Below are 15,484 nucleotides of genomic sequence, written 5' to 3' on the forward strand. Positions count from 1 at the left end.
ATTTTTTTCAATTATTGCCTTTACATTTTTGAAGTAATCTTTCATTTTTAACGGAATAGTGATTTATTTTCTAAATACACTCAATTTTTATATACATAATTTTTATTTCTCATTATAGTGGGTTCAATTGGAAGTTAAAAAGGGGCACAATTCATCATTTCACACTGGGATCTTAGCATCTTTGCCAAGTCACAGTCCATTAATATGTATTTTTTTATTTATTTAGCAGGTCAAAAATTCATTCCACACGTAAATAATATCTTATTAATAAATTTATAAAAGGTTTAGATACTGTTTCTCGTCAACAATGACTAGCAGAATTGCAAATACCCTTCTAGTAGATCTCTTGTAAAGTTTCTTGTAGCACATATTTATGGGCAAAAGCATGTCAAGAATTGAGATTATCAGATTTTTGAAGCGCTAATATTTTTCTTGCCTGTCACTTTTCTGCCTGCTTTGTATCATATAGCTTTTTTTAGATACGTCAAGGATATTTAACATCGAATATGGATATGTTTTGATTTGTGTCTCTCTGGATGCTGTCGCTGAGATTCCTTTGGAGATGCTTCGATTTTATTGGAGGAGCTTTGATTATTTGATTATCAGGTGTATGGCGTGGCATACATACTTGTAATTGCTTTCGCGATGTAATTTTAGAGTCTGGTTCTTTGCTGATGGTACAAGCTCTCCACTCCAATCAGCATGATCTCTCTTATTTTGATTCTATTGTCACTGATTATGAATTTTCTTCTTAATTAATTCTGCTCTATTTCTTCTACTGGTAAATCAGTGAACACTGTTGTCCATTGCTTAACACATACAATTTAGGGTACAATTTAGTTTTTAGTCAAATCTCCGGGAGTGGAGGCTTAAACTGTTGTCCACTGCTTAGCACATAATTTAGTTTTTAGTTTAATCTCTAGAAATAAGGTCCTTGTTGACTGAAATGTGATTTTTCCTTGATACTTAGTTGCTTAATTTTATGCTGGAACTTGTACTGAAAATGCATTTTTTACTGATGTAATTTTGCAGCTGTGTTAGGTAACTTTTTACCATACTTCCAGCCATGTTTTGCTTATTTTTAGTTGCTAGAGAAGTTAGTTTTTTGTAATCAGTGTAAACAACTCTCTCATGCCTATTTTATGAATGAAATTCTAGCTCTCAGTGTAAGAGGGATGTTCTGCTGAAGAAGATTTTTTTTTTCTTTTGTTTTGCTTTGGTTTTTATTTCTCTGATCTTAAGAATTCATTTTCTGCTCAAAATTCAACAGTGGTATCAAAGCCTCTCATGATCTTTGAGGGCCTGTGATTGAGAGAAAACAAGTGAGAATCCCTTTTACAAAAGAACCAAAACACTAGAAAGTTGAGAGAGATGGCTTCAAGTGGATACTCTGCTCCACCTCCTCCTGTATTTTCTGGAGAAGGTTACTCTATTTGGTCTGTGAAGATGAAGGCTTATCTCAAAGCCTTTGACCTGTGGGAAGTCACTTTGGCTGAAGGCAACCAGGTCCCTTAAGGGAAGATCCCACTCTTGCTTAGTTGAAAGCACATAGTGAGGAGTGTGCTAAAGGGTTTAAGGCTTTGTCTTGTATACATTCTGCTGTCTCTGATGTTATTTTTATAGGAATTATGGCTTGTGACACTGCAAAGCAAGCTTGGGACAGACTTAAGGAGGAGTTCCATGGAAGTGAAAGCTCAAAGCAAATTTCAGTGCTGAATTTAAGGAGGGAATTTGAGGTTTTAAAGATGAAAGAATCTGAAACTCTTAAGGAGTACACAGATAGATTAATGTCTGTGGTCAATAAAATCAGATTATTGGGTGAAGATTTACCAGATAAAAGGGTTGTGGAGAAGGTTCTTGTAAGTCTACCTGATAGATTTGAGCCTAAGATTTCATCCTTGGAAGATTCAAAGGATTTGAGTAAGATCACCTTACCTGAGCTTATAAATTCCTTGCAAGCCATTGAGCAAAGAAGAATTATTAGACAAGAAGATGCTTCTGAGGAGGCATTTGTTGCCAAACAGAAAGGGAAGCAAGTGATGGAGGTTAAGAATGGTTTAAAAGAGAGAGACAACAAAGGGAAGCAACCTGAAAGTAGAAGTGAGGCTGTCAAGAAGAGCAGATTTCCACCTTGTCCAACTTGTAAAAAAAACGAATCATCTGGAGAAGGATTGTTGGCGGAAGGTGTAAAACCCATACAATGTCACTATTGCAAAAAATATGGCCACATTTCAAGAGATTGCAGAATCAAGCAAAGTAAAGCTCAAAAACAACAACAGGGCCAGCAAGTAAATTTTACTGATGATCAACCAAAGCAGCAAGAAGATCATTTGTTCATGGTTTCTCAATCATGTAGAGCTATTAATAAGTTTATTTGGCTCATTGATAGTGGCTGTACAAGTCACATGGCTAGAGATGAAAGCTTATTTACCTCTTTAAACAGATCAGTGAAAGCAAGTGTCAAGATGGGAACTGGAGAGATGGTTCAGGCTATTGGCAAGGGTACTATTGCTATGCAAACAAAGAAAGGTACTAAGCATATTTCTGATGTTCTCTACATTCCTAGCTTAGATCAAAATTTATTGAGTGTTGCTCAGATGATGAAAAAAGGTTATTCTTTATCTTTCAAAGATTATTGATGTCATATTTATGATTCCAATAATTCTAAAGTAATGGAGGTTAAAATGGTTGATAATAGCTTTCCTCTAATGTCTGGCAATGGTACTGATCATGTATTTACGGCTGCATCTGATGATTCTTGGCTATGGCACAAAAGATATGGGCATTATAACTTGAATTCTTTGAAGTTTATGTAATCTCATGATATGATTAAAGACATGCCTATTATTTCTAATTGTGATGAGGTACGTTCTAGTTGTCAATTTGGAAAATTGCATAAACAATCATTTCCCAAGAATCAAGTTAGGAGAGCTACTAAGAAATTAGAAATTGTACACACTGATGTATGTGGCCCTATGAGTGTGCTTTCTTTGAGCCAAAACAAGTACTTTGTGTTGTTTATAGATGACTTGACTAGAATGACTTGGGTGTATTTTCTAAGTAGCAAGGGTCAAGTTTTTAGTGTTTTTAAGAAATTTAAAGCTTTGGTTGAGAAGCAAAGTGGCTATGTTATTAAAAATTTGAGGTCTGATAATGGGAAGGAGTATACCTCAAATGAATTTGATAAATTTTGTGAGGAAGCTGGAATACAACATCAATTATCAGTGCCTTACTCACCTCAACAGAATGGAGTTTCTGAGAGGAAGAACAGAACAGTTGTTGAGATGGCTAGGTGTATGTTAAAAGAGAAAGAGCTACCAAAGATGTTTTGGTTAATGAGGTCACATACAGCTGTGTACTTGTTGAATAGACTTCCTACTAGAGCAGTGGAAAGAAAAACTCTAGTTGAAGCATGGTTTGGATCAAAGCCTTCTGCAAGTCACTTAAAGGTCTTTGGATCAATATGTTACATGCTTGTGTCAAGAGAATCAAGCTGGATGATAAAGCAGAATTGGGCATCTTTCTGGGTTATGCAGCCACATCCAAGGGTTGCAAAATTTACAATGTGAAAACAAAGAAGGTGGTTGTTAGTAGAGATGTCAAATTTGATGAAAAAGCCTACTGGAACTTTGAAAAAGAGCAGGTTGTTGGAGTAACAAATTCAGTTTAGCAAAGAGTTGATTTAGAAAGTTCTAGCAATGAATGAGTTGAGTCTGAAAAAGAGTACAACTCTGATGGTGAAGCATATGTTCCTAAGTTCAAGTCTCTTTCAGAGATTTATGAAAGTTGTAATTTAGTTGTGTCAGAACCTAGTAGCTATGAAGAAGCTTCACAAGTTGAAGAATGGCAACATGCTATGAAGGAAGAAATTGCAGCAATTGAGAAGAATGGAACCTAGGAATTGACTTCCAAACCAAAAGGAAAAAATGTAATTGGTGTAAAATGGGTTTACAAAACTAAAGTTAATCTTGATGGTTCTATTTTTAGATATAAAGCTAGAGTTGTTGTTAAGGGTTATGCTTAACAACCAGGGGCGGATTATGGAGATACATTTGCTCCAGTTGGTAGGCATGATACCATCAAATTATTGTTGTCTTTAGCAGCTCAAAAAGAATGCAAGTGTTTCACTTGGATGTTAAATCTGCATTTTTGAATGGTTTGTTGATTGAAGAAATTTATGTGTAGCAACCTGAAGGATTTGAGGTGCAGGGCCAAGAAGACAAAGTGTATAAGCTGAAAAAGGCTCTTTATGGCCTGAAACAAGCTCCTAGAGCTTGGTATGCAAGAATTGACTCACATCTGATCTAAAATGGATTCAGGAGGAGTGAGAATGAACCAACCTTGTATTTGAGTGGTGATGGAGATGACTCTCAGCTGATAGTGTCACTGTATGTTGATGATATGTTAGTGACAGGTGGAAATTTTCAGTTATTGAATGATTTTAAACTGAAAATGCAAACTGAGTTTGAAATGTCTGATTTGGGGAGTATGAGTTACTTTCTTGGTCTAGAAATTGAGCAAGGTACTGAACGAATCTTTGTCTCTCAAAGAAAATATGCTCTTGAAATATTAAACAGGTACAATATGGATAAATGCAAATCTGTTGCAATTCCTCTAGTTGTGAATGAGAAACTTAGCAAGGAAGACGGAGCTGAGAAAGCAGATGCTTCAATGTATAGAAGTTTAGTTGGCGATGCTATACTTGATCGCATCAAGGACTGATTTAATGTATTCAACTAGCTTATTATCCAGATTTATGCATTCACCAAGTCAAGTGCATTTAGTCGCTAAAAGAGTGTTGAGATACTTGAAAGGTACTCTGATTATGGTATATGGTTTCTAAAAGGAAGATCTGTCAAACTTGAAGGCTATGTGGATAGTGATTGGGTGTGTTGATGATTCAAAGAGCACATCAAAGCTATGTTTTTTTCTAGGTTCAGTCCTTTCTCTTGGACTTCTAAGAAACAAGAGGTGGTGGCTCAATCCATCGCAGGTTGAATATATTTCAGTTCTGCTGCTTCAAACCAATCAATTTGGCTTAGGAAGCTGTTGAAAGATTTGGGAATAGAGCAATGTGAGCCTACGGTTATTTGGTGTGATAACAAATCTGCAATTGCCATTGCAAATAATCCTGTTCAGCATGGAAGAACTAAGCACATCAAGGTGAAGTTTCATTTCCTAAGGGAGGCTGTAAAGAATTCAGAGATTAAGCTGCTGCATTGTAGGTCTGAAGAACAACTTGCTGATATACTTACTAAAGCTTTGACCAAGAGCAGGTTTGAAGTGTAATGGCCCGGCCCACTAGTGATATTGTCCGCTCTGGGCTGAAGCCCTCACAGTTTTAAAACGCGTCACTAGGAGTTACGAACTACCAACTTATAAACTCAGCATCTCTCCCGTGTTTTGCCGATGTGGGATTTGCCTAGGGTGTTACAATCCACCCCCTTATGGGACTCAGCGTCCTCGCTGAGGTTTGCCCCACCATCGTTCAAGGTTGCACGCGGAGCGGCTCTGATACCACAAATATAACGGCCCGGCCCACTAGTGATATTGTTCGCTCTGGGCCGAAGCCCTCACGGTTTTAAAACGCGTCACTAGGAGTTACGAACCACCAACTTATAAACTCAGCATCTCTCCCGTGTTTTGCCGATGTGGGATTTGCCTAGGGTGTTACATGAAGAGCTGAGGAAAAAGCTTGGAGTATCAAGGAAAAATCTCAAGGAGTGTTGACTGAAATGTGATTTTTCCTTGATACTTAGTTGCTTAATTTTATGCTGGAACTTGTACTGAAAATGCATTTTTTACTGATGTAATTTTGCAGCTGTGTTAGGTATTTTTTTACCATACTTCTAGCCATGTTTTGCTTATTTTTAGTTCCTAGAGAAGTTAGTTTTTTGTAATCAGTGTAAACAACTCTCCCATACCTATTTTATGAATGAAATTCTAGCTCTCAGTGCAAGAGGGATGTTCTGCTGAAGAAGTGTCACACCCTACCCCTCTGTAAGGCATAACATGATCCCGTAGTATACCTAATGAATTACCAACTTCATCTACTGATAACCCATTAAATACACTACAAGGGATTTTAAAACTTTTCTTACTTCTTTTTACAGTCGTGAGCACTATTTACAGGTGTTAAAAACTTTTTGAAACTGAAGTGAAATAGCTAATACATTTGAATTATTGGTAATTTCTGTAAAAATTTTGGTGGAGTGTCATCTGTATTTTGAACAAAACAGTTCTTCAGAAAACCTGTAAAAAGCACTTCAAATATATTTCTCAACCTCAACTCCAATAGTTAATCAACACAATATGTTTCTCAACTCAAATCTACAATAATTTTTCAATATTTCCAAAGACTGAGATAAAAGAAATATAGTACAAATTTTACAAGTCAAAATAACTCATAATTTATTTTACAACTTCAAGGTACAACTTTAATTTACAACTGCTCACAATCAAAAACACTATATACATACAGTGAACATACATTACAATACAAAATGCAAAATATGGTATACTCATTATACCCGATGATCTCTCAGTGTTGCCCTAGCAGCCTAGTCTGCTGCCCTGCCTGATCACTACTGCGGCAAGAATGAAAAGCTATCGCTGAGACAATGTCTCAGTGGTGCACAACATTAACCAAATAAAATTTTAAATCACAAATGATAAGTCATATAAAGAGTGGATACTTAAAACCATAGTTCATACAAATAGTGGATACTTAAAACCATAGTTAAATTCAAAGACAGTGAATGTCAATAAGAATTTAAACTCCATTTCACAATATCACAATGAATCTCAATAAATCAAAACATGGTTAAATTCAAAAGACAGTGAATGTCAATAAGAATTTAAACTCCATTTCACAATCTCACAATACATATCAATAAATCACACACAGCTTAATCATGTTCCAAAGTTCAATTCGTCCCAAAAGCCGATGGCTAATGAGGAATAACATAGCTAGCTAGTAAAAATATGAGTACTCATTCGATTTGTCCTCAACAAGCACACACCTCAACACTTCAGCCAGAGAGGGAATTCAATTCATCCCACTAGACAAGCTAGCGAGGAATACAATCAATATACATGATAGCTGTGGTTTCAAACCATTTATAATACTTTTCAATCAATAAGTATCCATTCAAACACATTTCCATAATTTAAAACAATAATATACAAATAGTCATAATTTATTTCAATTGAAAAATTCAAAAGAAATGACTGTTCTGCACAAACCTCTGATAACTGTCTCCTGGCCTTGACTCAGTATTTCCTTCCCTTTCCCTAAGTCTTTGCTAACTGAGAAACATAATTTGAAGTGTTTCAGTACTCACTTAAACTGTCTCTAACGATAATGCTTGATAATTAATTTACTGAATTCTATTATTTGCTTAGTCAACCTAATATGTCGACCCTCGATGCATTCTAGGTAAATTAGGTTTTAATGTTACTAATATGTCACATTTGTAGCCTTTTAGGGTTGGTACATGTTACCCAATTCATTTCCATATATATTGTGTTTTATTGCAATTTGCTGGATTTCAGGATACTAGTTTGACCTAGCCAGACGACCTAGTTCCCTCAGTTTTCAGGTTTCGATCAAAACTACAAACTTGTAGATCTATGTCTTATTGCACGTGGGACAAAATTTCAGGTCATTCTGAGTTTACTAGAACAAGTTATGGTCATTTTACTATTGCTGGTCAAAATGCATCAAAATTGGTCACTTTAGGTCATTTTAGGTCATTTTAGGTTCGGCAAGTTTTTAGACCCGAACTTGTGCAAGCTTTTTGACTTTCCTATGGTCATTTCTGGGTGTTGGTGTCCTCATAATAGTTGTAGATATATGTCTTAACTATTCATGGTCAAAATTTCAGGTCAATTGGACCTGTTTTGAGTGAGTTATGGCCTAAACACTAACTGCTGCCCAAATGGTCAATTTTCAGGCCTTAATTGCACTAATATGGATTTGGTCACTTTTCAAGTTATCTTACAAGCAGAATTTTGGTAAGCTTCCTTCATGAAAGTTGGCACATTTTGTGCCTAGTTTCACCTCCAATTGGTCTCATACCAATTGGAGCCACACACTTAAGGTTCTAGGCCCATAACATAAACTGTCCTATTGCATTTTATTCATTACTCATCAAAGGACACTTTTAACATTTACCAAACTAAACATTCATGCCAATTCTGGTTTGTACCATAACCTAAACACATTTCACAACATATTTTTAGTCATTTTGGTAGCTTATAATCACACTTAATATGCACCATATAGTACAGAATTTTTCAAGCTCAAATTACAAATAATTCAATCACCTAACCTAGCTCATTTACATGTCCAACCTCACACCTTCATACATATACACAAGCTGCCATAACAAGTACCACAATTCAACATTAATATTCCATAAACCAAACATAAAATAACATTTTTATGGTTCACCATTCAAGTTGCCGATTCATACACTTCTCTCCATTAATGTCCAAGCTTCCAAATTTAAGTATACATTCACAATATACTTAGTGTACATCACCCAATTTATTCCTACACATATAAACATATAATCAACCCTTTAATCTACCATTTACAAGCAAAAATAAACTGCCCTTAAGGAGTTTTCATGGCTGCCAAAGGTACACCTCTCCCTTTAAACATCAAACCTCAAAAATCTCTCCATAATTCAAGTACCCATAACATTCTTACTAACTTTAGTGAAGCCATAACCCAAAAACACAAACTTACCACTTTGGAAACTCTTCAAAACCTCTCCAAAACTTGGTCTTCTTGTTGCCTATCTACTGCCCAAGGTGTATGGATAACTTTTAGTGAAGGAAAGTGCCAAGAAAGGAGCTTGGATCACACTTGCGTGGAGCTTTCAAGCCATGCGTCAATGGAGGTTTGTTGGGAGCAATTTCGGCTGCAATTGAGAGGTTAAAGATGAAGATGAGTATTCTGCCAAAGATGATGAGTTAGTGGTCCACTTTGATGGGTGAGTGGAGCACTAAGTTAAAATTAAATATTAGTTTAATCCAAAGTTTCATTTTCCCACATTAAGCTTCCCATTTTTGCTATTTACATTAGGTACCACTAATTTAATTTTTCATGACATTTTCCAAGTGTAGTATCATATATTTTTAATGAACATTTAGGTCAAAAGACAACTCGGGGTGTCAAATGACCATAATGTCCCTGTTCGGGTTGCATTCCCAATTTTTCGGTAACACCGGGTTTTGTCTGTTTTTTGATTTCTCACTTTTCTTTGTACTAATTAATTAATTTTTCTTTGATATTTCTAATAGTATTTATACTTCAATAGGGGTCTATTTAAGTCCTAAAAAATATTTTCCAGGGTTCCCCGCGGTCCAGGGCTAGTCAACGGTCCACGCCGTGACTTCCCGGTGCAGTCACCCATCGCTAGGGTTCTCGGCTCGCTTAACTTGGTTACATTTCTTTGCTATTATTTTTTCTTTGTTTTTCTTGTATTTTCTTTTTTTTGTATTTTATTATTTTATGTCTCCTCACTCATATTGAAGTGTAGTTCTAGGCATCCTAACTATCCGGACAACGCTAGTCACTGGAACAGTAGAACGCACTACCGAACATAAGAGTGCTACAATTCTCCCCCCCTTAAAATAAATTTCGTCTCAAAATTTTACCTGGCATTAGTCTCTTAACAGCTGTGGGTGTTGTCTCCTCATATCCTCTTCACGTTCCCAAGTAGTTTCCTGGCCTGAATGATGGTTCCACAGTACTTTAACCAGGTGTATCTGTTTATTCCTCAGCTGCTTCACCTCATATGCCAGAATTTCTATGGGTTCTTCCTCATATGAGAGGTCTGGATTTACCTCAATCTCTTCAACTGATAGCACATGAGATGGGTCAGATCTGTACCTCCTTAACATGGACACATGGAAAACACTGTGTATCCTTACTAGCTTCAGAGGTAATGCTAACCGATATGCCAAAGGACCCACTCTTTTCAGAACCTCATATGGTCCGATGAAACGAGGACTCAGTTTTCCCTTTCTGCCAAATCTCATAATCCTCTTCCAAGGAGAAACTTTGAGGAATACCTTATCACCCACTGCATATTCAATATCTCTTCTCTTCAGATCAACATAGGATTTACGGATCGATGCACCTTGAGTCTATCTCTCGATCAACTGATCTTTTCCTCTGTCACGAACAATTTCTGGCCCAATCATCTTCCTTTCACCTACTTCATCCCAACATAAGGGAGTTCTACACTTTCTGCCATACAAAGCTTCATATGGAGGCATCCCATTACTTGATTGGTAGCTGTTGTTATAAGCAAACTCAATCAAAGGCAAGTGTGCATCCCAACTACCTTCAAACTCAATCACACAAGCCCGTAGCATATCCTTCAATATCTAAATAACCTTTTTAGACTGGCCATCTGTCTGTGGGTGGAATACTGTGCTAAAGTTCAATCTAGTTCCTAGGGCTCTCTGTAGACTACCCTAGAATCTAGAAGTGAACCTAGGATCTCTGTCAGACACAATTGATACTGGCACTCCATGCAGTTTTACAATCTCATATATGTACAATCTGGCCAATCTTTCCAGGCTATAGTCCATTCGGACTGGCAAAAAGTGAGCAAACTCGGTCAATCTGTCAACTATAACCCATACTGCATCATGACTATTCTGTGTTCTTGGAAGTCCCGTAACAAAATCCATAGTTATCCGTTCCCATTTCCACTCTGGTACTGGCAAAGGATGTAACAAACCAGCTGGAACTTGATGTTCTGCCTTTACTTGCTGATAAGTTAGGCATTTGAAAACAAATTCAACTATATCTCTCTTCATACCCATCCACCAGTAATGCTCTTTCAGCCCTCTATACATTTTAGTTCCACCAGGGTGCATAGCAAAAGGAGACTCATGTGCTTCCTTCATAATGATTTGTCTCAAGTTAACATCACTAGGAACGCACGTTCTGCCCTGATGTAGCAATAAACCATCATCTCTCATAGAGAATTTAGGTTTCTTGCCCTACTAGACTTCTTTCAGTAGCTTCTGATATTTATCATCATTTTGAGCAGCCATTCTGATCTAATCAATCAATACTGGCTGTACATGCCATGCAACTACTGTCTGTCCTTCATCATCAATCTCTAAACTGGCATGCTGTGCTTTCAATTCATATACCATGGACAAAGGAGAAACTTTGAGACTTGCCATAGTCTTGTGACTTAAGGCTTCAGCCACCACATTTGCTTTCCCTGGTTGATAGTCTATTAAACAATCATAGTCTTTAATCAGTTCTAACCATCTCCTCTGCCTCAAATTCAATTCCTTCTGGGTGCCTAAATACTTCAGACCTTACGAGAACACAAGCTATATGCCAAGTTCTCAAAATGCGAGTTTTGGTTAGATAGTGTGGCTTTTCTAGGCCATACAGTATCTAAGGATGGGGTGTGCGTTGATAAGAAGAAAGTTGAGGCAGTGCTTCATTGGCCTAGACTCACAACTGTGTCAGAGATTCGTAGTTTCTTGGGTTTAGCAGGGTATTATAGACAGTTTGTTCAAGACTTCTCTCAGACAAAGACCTTTAACTAAGTTGACACAAAAGAATGTGAAATTTCAGTGGTCTGAGGCTTGTGAAAAAAGTTTTCAGGAGCTTAAGACTTATTTAACTACAGCACCAGTGTTAGCCCTTCCATCCGGATCAGGGGGTTATGTAGTATATTGTGATGCTTCTAGGATTGGTTTAGGATGTGTTTTCATGCAACATGGATGGGTTATTGCATATGCTTCCCGTCAGTTGAAAAGGCACGAGCAGAATTATCCAACTCATGATTTGGAAATGGCTGCAGTAATTTTTGCTTTGAAAATCTGGAGGCACTATCTGTATGGTGAGACTTGTGAAATCTTCACTGACCACAAAAGTCTCAAATACATATTTGACCAACGTGATCTTAATCTTAGGCAAAGGAGATGGGTAGAATTGCTGAAGGATTATGATTGCACCATACAGTATCATCCTGTAAAAGCTAATATAGTGGCTGATGCTTTAAGCAGGAAGTCTTCTGGTAGTTTAGCCCATATATCTACCAAGATGAGGCCTCTGATTGGTGAATTACATGGGTTGCTAGATCAGGGAGTAGAGTTTGAAATCATAGCTAGATCATTCTTAGCACATTTTCGAGTTAGGCCTATCTTGATTGATAGAATTAAGGCTGCTCAAAAGAGGGACTCTCAGCTATGTGTGATTATAGATAGTATTCATCAAGGCCAAGCTCAAGGGTTCATGTTAAATGATGATGGAGTTCTTCGTTATGGCACTAGACTTTGTGTCCCCAATATTGATGAGTTGAGAAGAGAAATCATGGAGGAGGCACACCATTCTGCTTACACAGTACACCCAGGTTCAACTAAGATGTACCGTGATTTAAGGGAGCATTATTGGTGGGGTGGCATGAAGAGGGATGTTGCAGACTTTGTTGCTAAATGTTTGACTTGTCGTGAGTTAAGGCGTAACATCGAGACCATCCAGGTTACTTGACCATTGCCTATTCCCGAGTGGAAGTGGGAGCATATTGCCATAGACTTTGTTGTGGGTTTACCTAGTACACGAGGTGGTTACAATGCAATCTGGGTGATAGTGGACAGATTGACAAAATCTGCTCATTTCCTTCATGTGAAGACTACATATAACTTTGCTAAACTTGCACAGTTGTATATAAACAAGATTGTTAGTCTTCATGGAGTTTCAATTTCCATTGTCTCTTATCGTGGTACTCAGTTTACTTCTCGATTTTGAAAGAAATTCCAAGAAGCTTTAGGAACACGAGTAGACTTTAGTATTGCTTTTCACCCTTAGATGGATGGACAGTCAGAAAGGACCATACAGACATTAGAGGACATGCTTCGTGCATGCGTTATGGATTTTGGTGGCTGTTGGGATCATCATTTGCTTTTAGTGGAGTTTGCTTATAATAAAAGTTATCAGGCAAGTATAGAGATGGCTTTATATGAGGCATTATATGGTCGAAAGTGTAGGTCACTAGTTTGTTGGGATAAAGTTGGAGAAAGAAGGCTTATTATACCAGAGTTGATACAATTAACTTCAGAGAAGGTTCGACTAATTCGTGATCGACTTTTGACTGCTCAAAGTTGACGGAGAAGTTATGCCGACCCTAAGCGTAAAGATGTAAAATTTATGATTGGTGATCATGTATTTCTGAGAGTTTCCCCTATGAAACGAATCATGAGGTTTGGGAAGAAAGGGAAGCTTAGCCCTCGTTTTGTTGGTCCATTTGAAATTTTGGATAGAATTGGAGCAGTTGCTTACCGTTTAGCCCTTCCACCTGGTTTTGCACATGTACATCCAGTTTTCCATATTTCTATGCTTAGGAAGTATGTACCAGATCAATCTCATGTTTTACAACCTCAAACCATGCAATGTAGGGATGATATGTCATATGAGGAGCAACCAGTAAAGATTTTAGATCGACAAATTAGGAAACTCCGGTCTAAGGAAGTGGCTTTGGTCAAAGTCTTATGGCATAATCACTCAAGTAGTGAGGCCACATGGGAGACAAAATCTGAAATGCGAGCCAAATATCCTCACTTATTTGATCCTTCAGGTTAGAATTTTGTCTATTCAAATTCGGGGACCGAATTTTTTTAAGGAGGGAAATATGTGGAAACCCATATATATTTATTATTATTATTATTTTATTTTAATTAGTTTACAATAATTTAATATATTTATAAAAAATATATATATATATTTTTTTGATGGTCTGCTTATTTATTTTTAGATATATATATATATATATATATTATTTTTGAAATTAAATATATATCTGCAATCTGAACAACCCAGTTCAATAATAACTCTTATCCCATTCTACACCAAATAGAACTCTTGAAATATATATATATACCTAATCATCTTTTCTGCTAAACTTTGCTCTCAAAACCTGTTTGTCACCTCTTTTTTTTTTTTCTACCAAATACTCTCAACAGAGAATCCCTAAATTTTTACTTTTCTATTCATCACATTCGATTCTGTTTTCAAGATAAAAATTCTCATTCTTTATTCAATAATGGGTGAATTTGATTTTATTTTCTTTCATTGATTTGTTACAACTACCCTAGAAATTTATTTCTTTGATCATTAGTATTGAATTGGGTTGATCATAATTGCTGTTGGATAATAATTGATTATTATATATATATATATATATATATATAAGTTATTATATTTTATTATTATTTGATATTTTTCTTTAATATTTTGGGTGTGTAGGAGATTTGAATATTCAATCAGTCAGTTGAAATTGTCTCTCTTCCATTGAAATAACTATTATCTTGGAGGTTCCAGGTGAGTGGTAATTATAGTACATGGTACCGTTTTAGTCCCTTTCAAAATTTCTTAGCATTAAGTTTGTTATTAAATGAAATTTTAAATTAATATTTTAACAATTATTTTATGTGATTTTCTAGAGTTTTATTTTATTATTGAATTTTATTTTGATTTTGATTAAATAATTGATTTTGTCAACTATCTCTGCATTAGACCCATTAAGATTCTGGGAACAGGCCTTTAATGTATTTATATTGATTGATATTTGACTATAAAATTTACCGATGTGTTACTGAATTGATTTGAGATTGATTTGATTTTATTGACTCTCTGAAACTATTGAAATATACTATTGAAATTGCACTATCAGTTATTATTTGCTATTTGAAATTTTTTTATTGATTTTGATTGATTTGTACAAATTGATTTTCTATTTTGAATTGGTATCTGTGCCCAGTATCTATTTCTGTTATCTGGTCCCGCCGTGTGGACTATCACGGTATTAGGTTGCATTGTCGAGTCATGCATCATTGCAGTTTATGGTTTGCATTAGTATCATATGCATTGATATCTGTGAAGGAGGAGGAAGGTATCTGATATCTGGTAGCGTGCTTACCATCTGGCCTTTGGTGATGTGGGGTATCATTACCCTGGTGCATTGTACCATAAAAATTTTTATTGAATGAACTTATTTTATATACATGTTTTATGAAATTATTTTATTAAGGATTTTGACAGCATGAGCATAATTTTATTGAATAGAAAATTTATTGTGAAATTAATCAAGCGTCTGTCTGTTCCTGTTCCGTTGTGTGCTATAATTATCATTCACTGAGCATCTAGCTCAAACCATGTTTTCTCTGTCTGTTATTTGTTTCAGATCAGTAGAATTCTGCAACTGATCCAAATATTCAGTCCATTTTCTGGAGAGAGACAACTTTGATTTGTTCTCATGGTATGCCCGAATTCATGTTTTCTTAGGCTAATAATTAGTTTAGTTTATTGAACAGTTTAAGTTTTTATTGAAATCTGTAGAGGCTCCGCAGTTTACCTATGGGATATTTATGATGTTTATTCAGCATTTTGTTTATTTGGATTTTGCCTTTTTTTGGGATTAGTAAGTGACAATATATT

At 36.1% G+C, this 15,484-nt stretch overlaps 1 pseudogene; it reads left to right on the top strand.

Moving 5' to 3' along the window:
- Window positions 1–1,371: 1,371 nt before the first annotated feature.
- On the top strand, window positions 1,372–12,541 carry LOC131177760 (uncharacterized; annotated as a pseudogene).
- The last annotated feature ends 2,943 nt before the right edge of the window (window positions 12,542–15,484 follow it).

Source organism: Hevea brasiliensis, unplaced genomic scaffold (assembly GCF_030052815.1).
Source record: "Hevea brasiliensis isolate MT/VB/25A 57/8 unplaced genomic scaffold, ASM3005281v1 Scaf81, whole genome shotgun sequence".
NCBI lineage: Eukaryota > Viridiplantae > Streptophyta > Magnoliopsida > Malpighiales > Euphorbiaceae > Hevea > Hevea brasiliensis.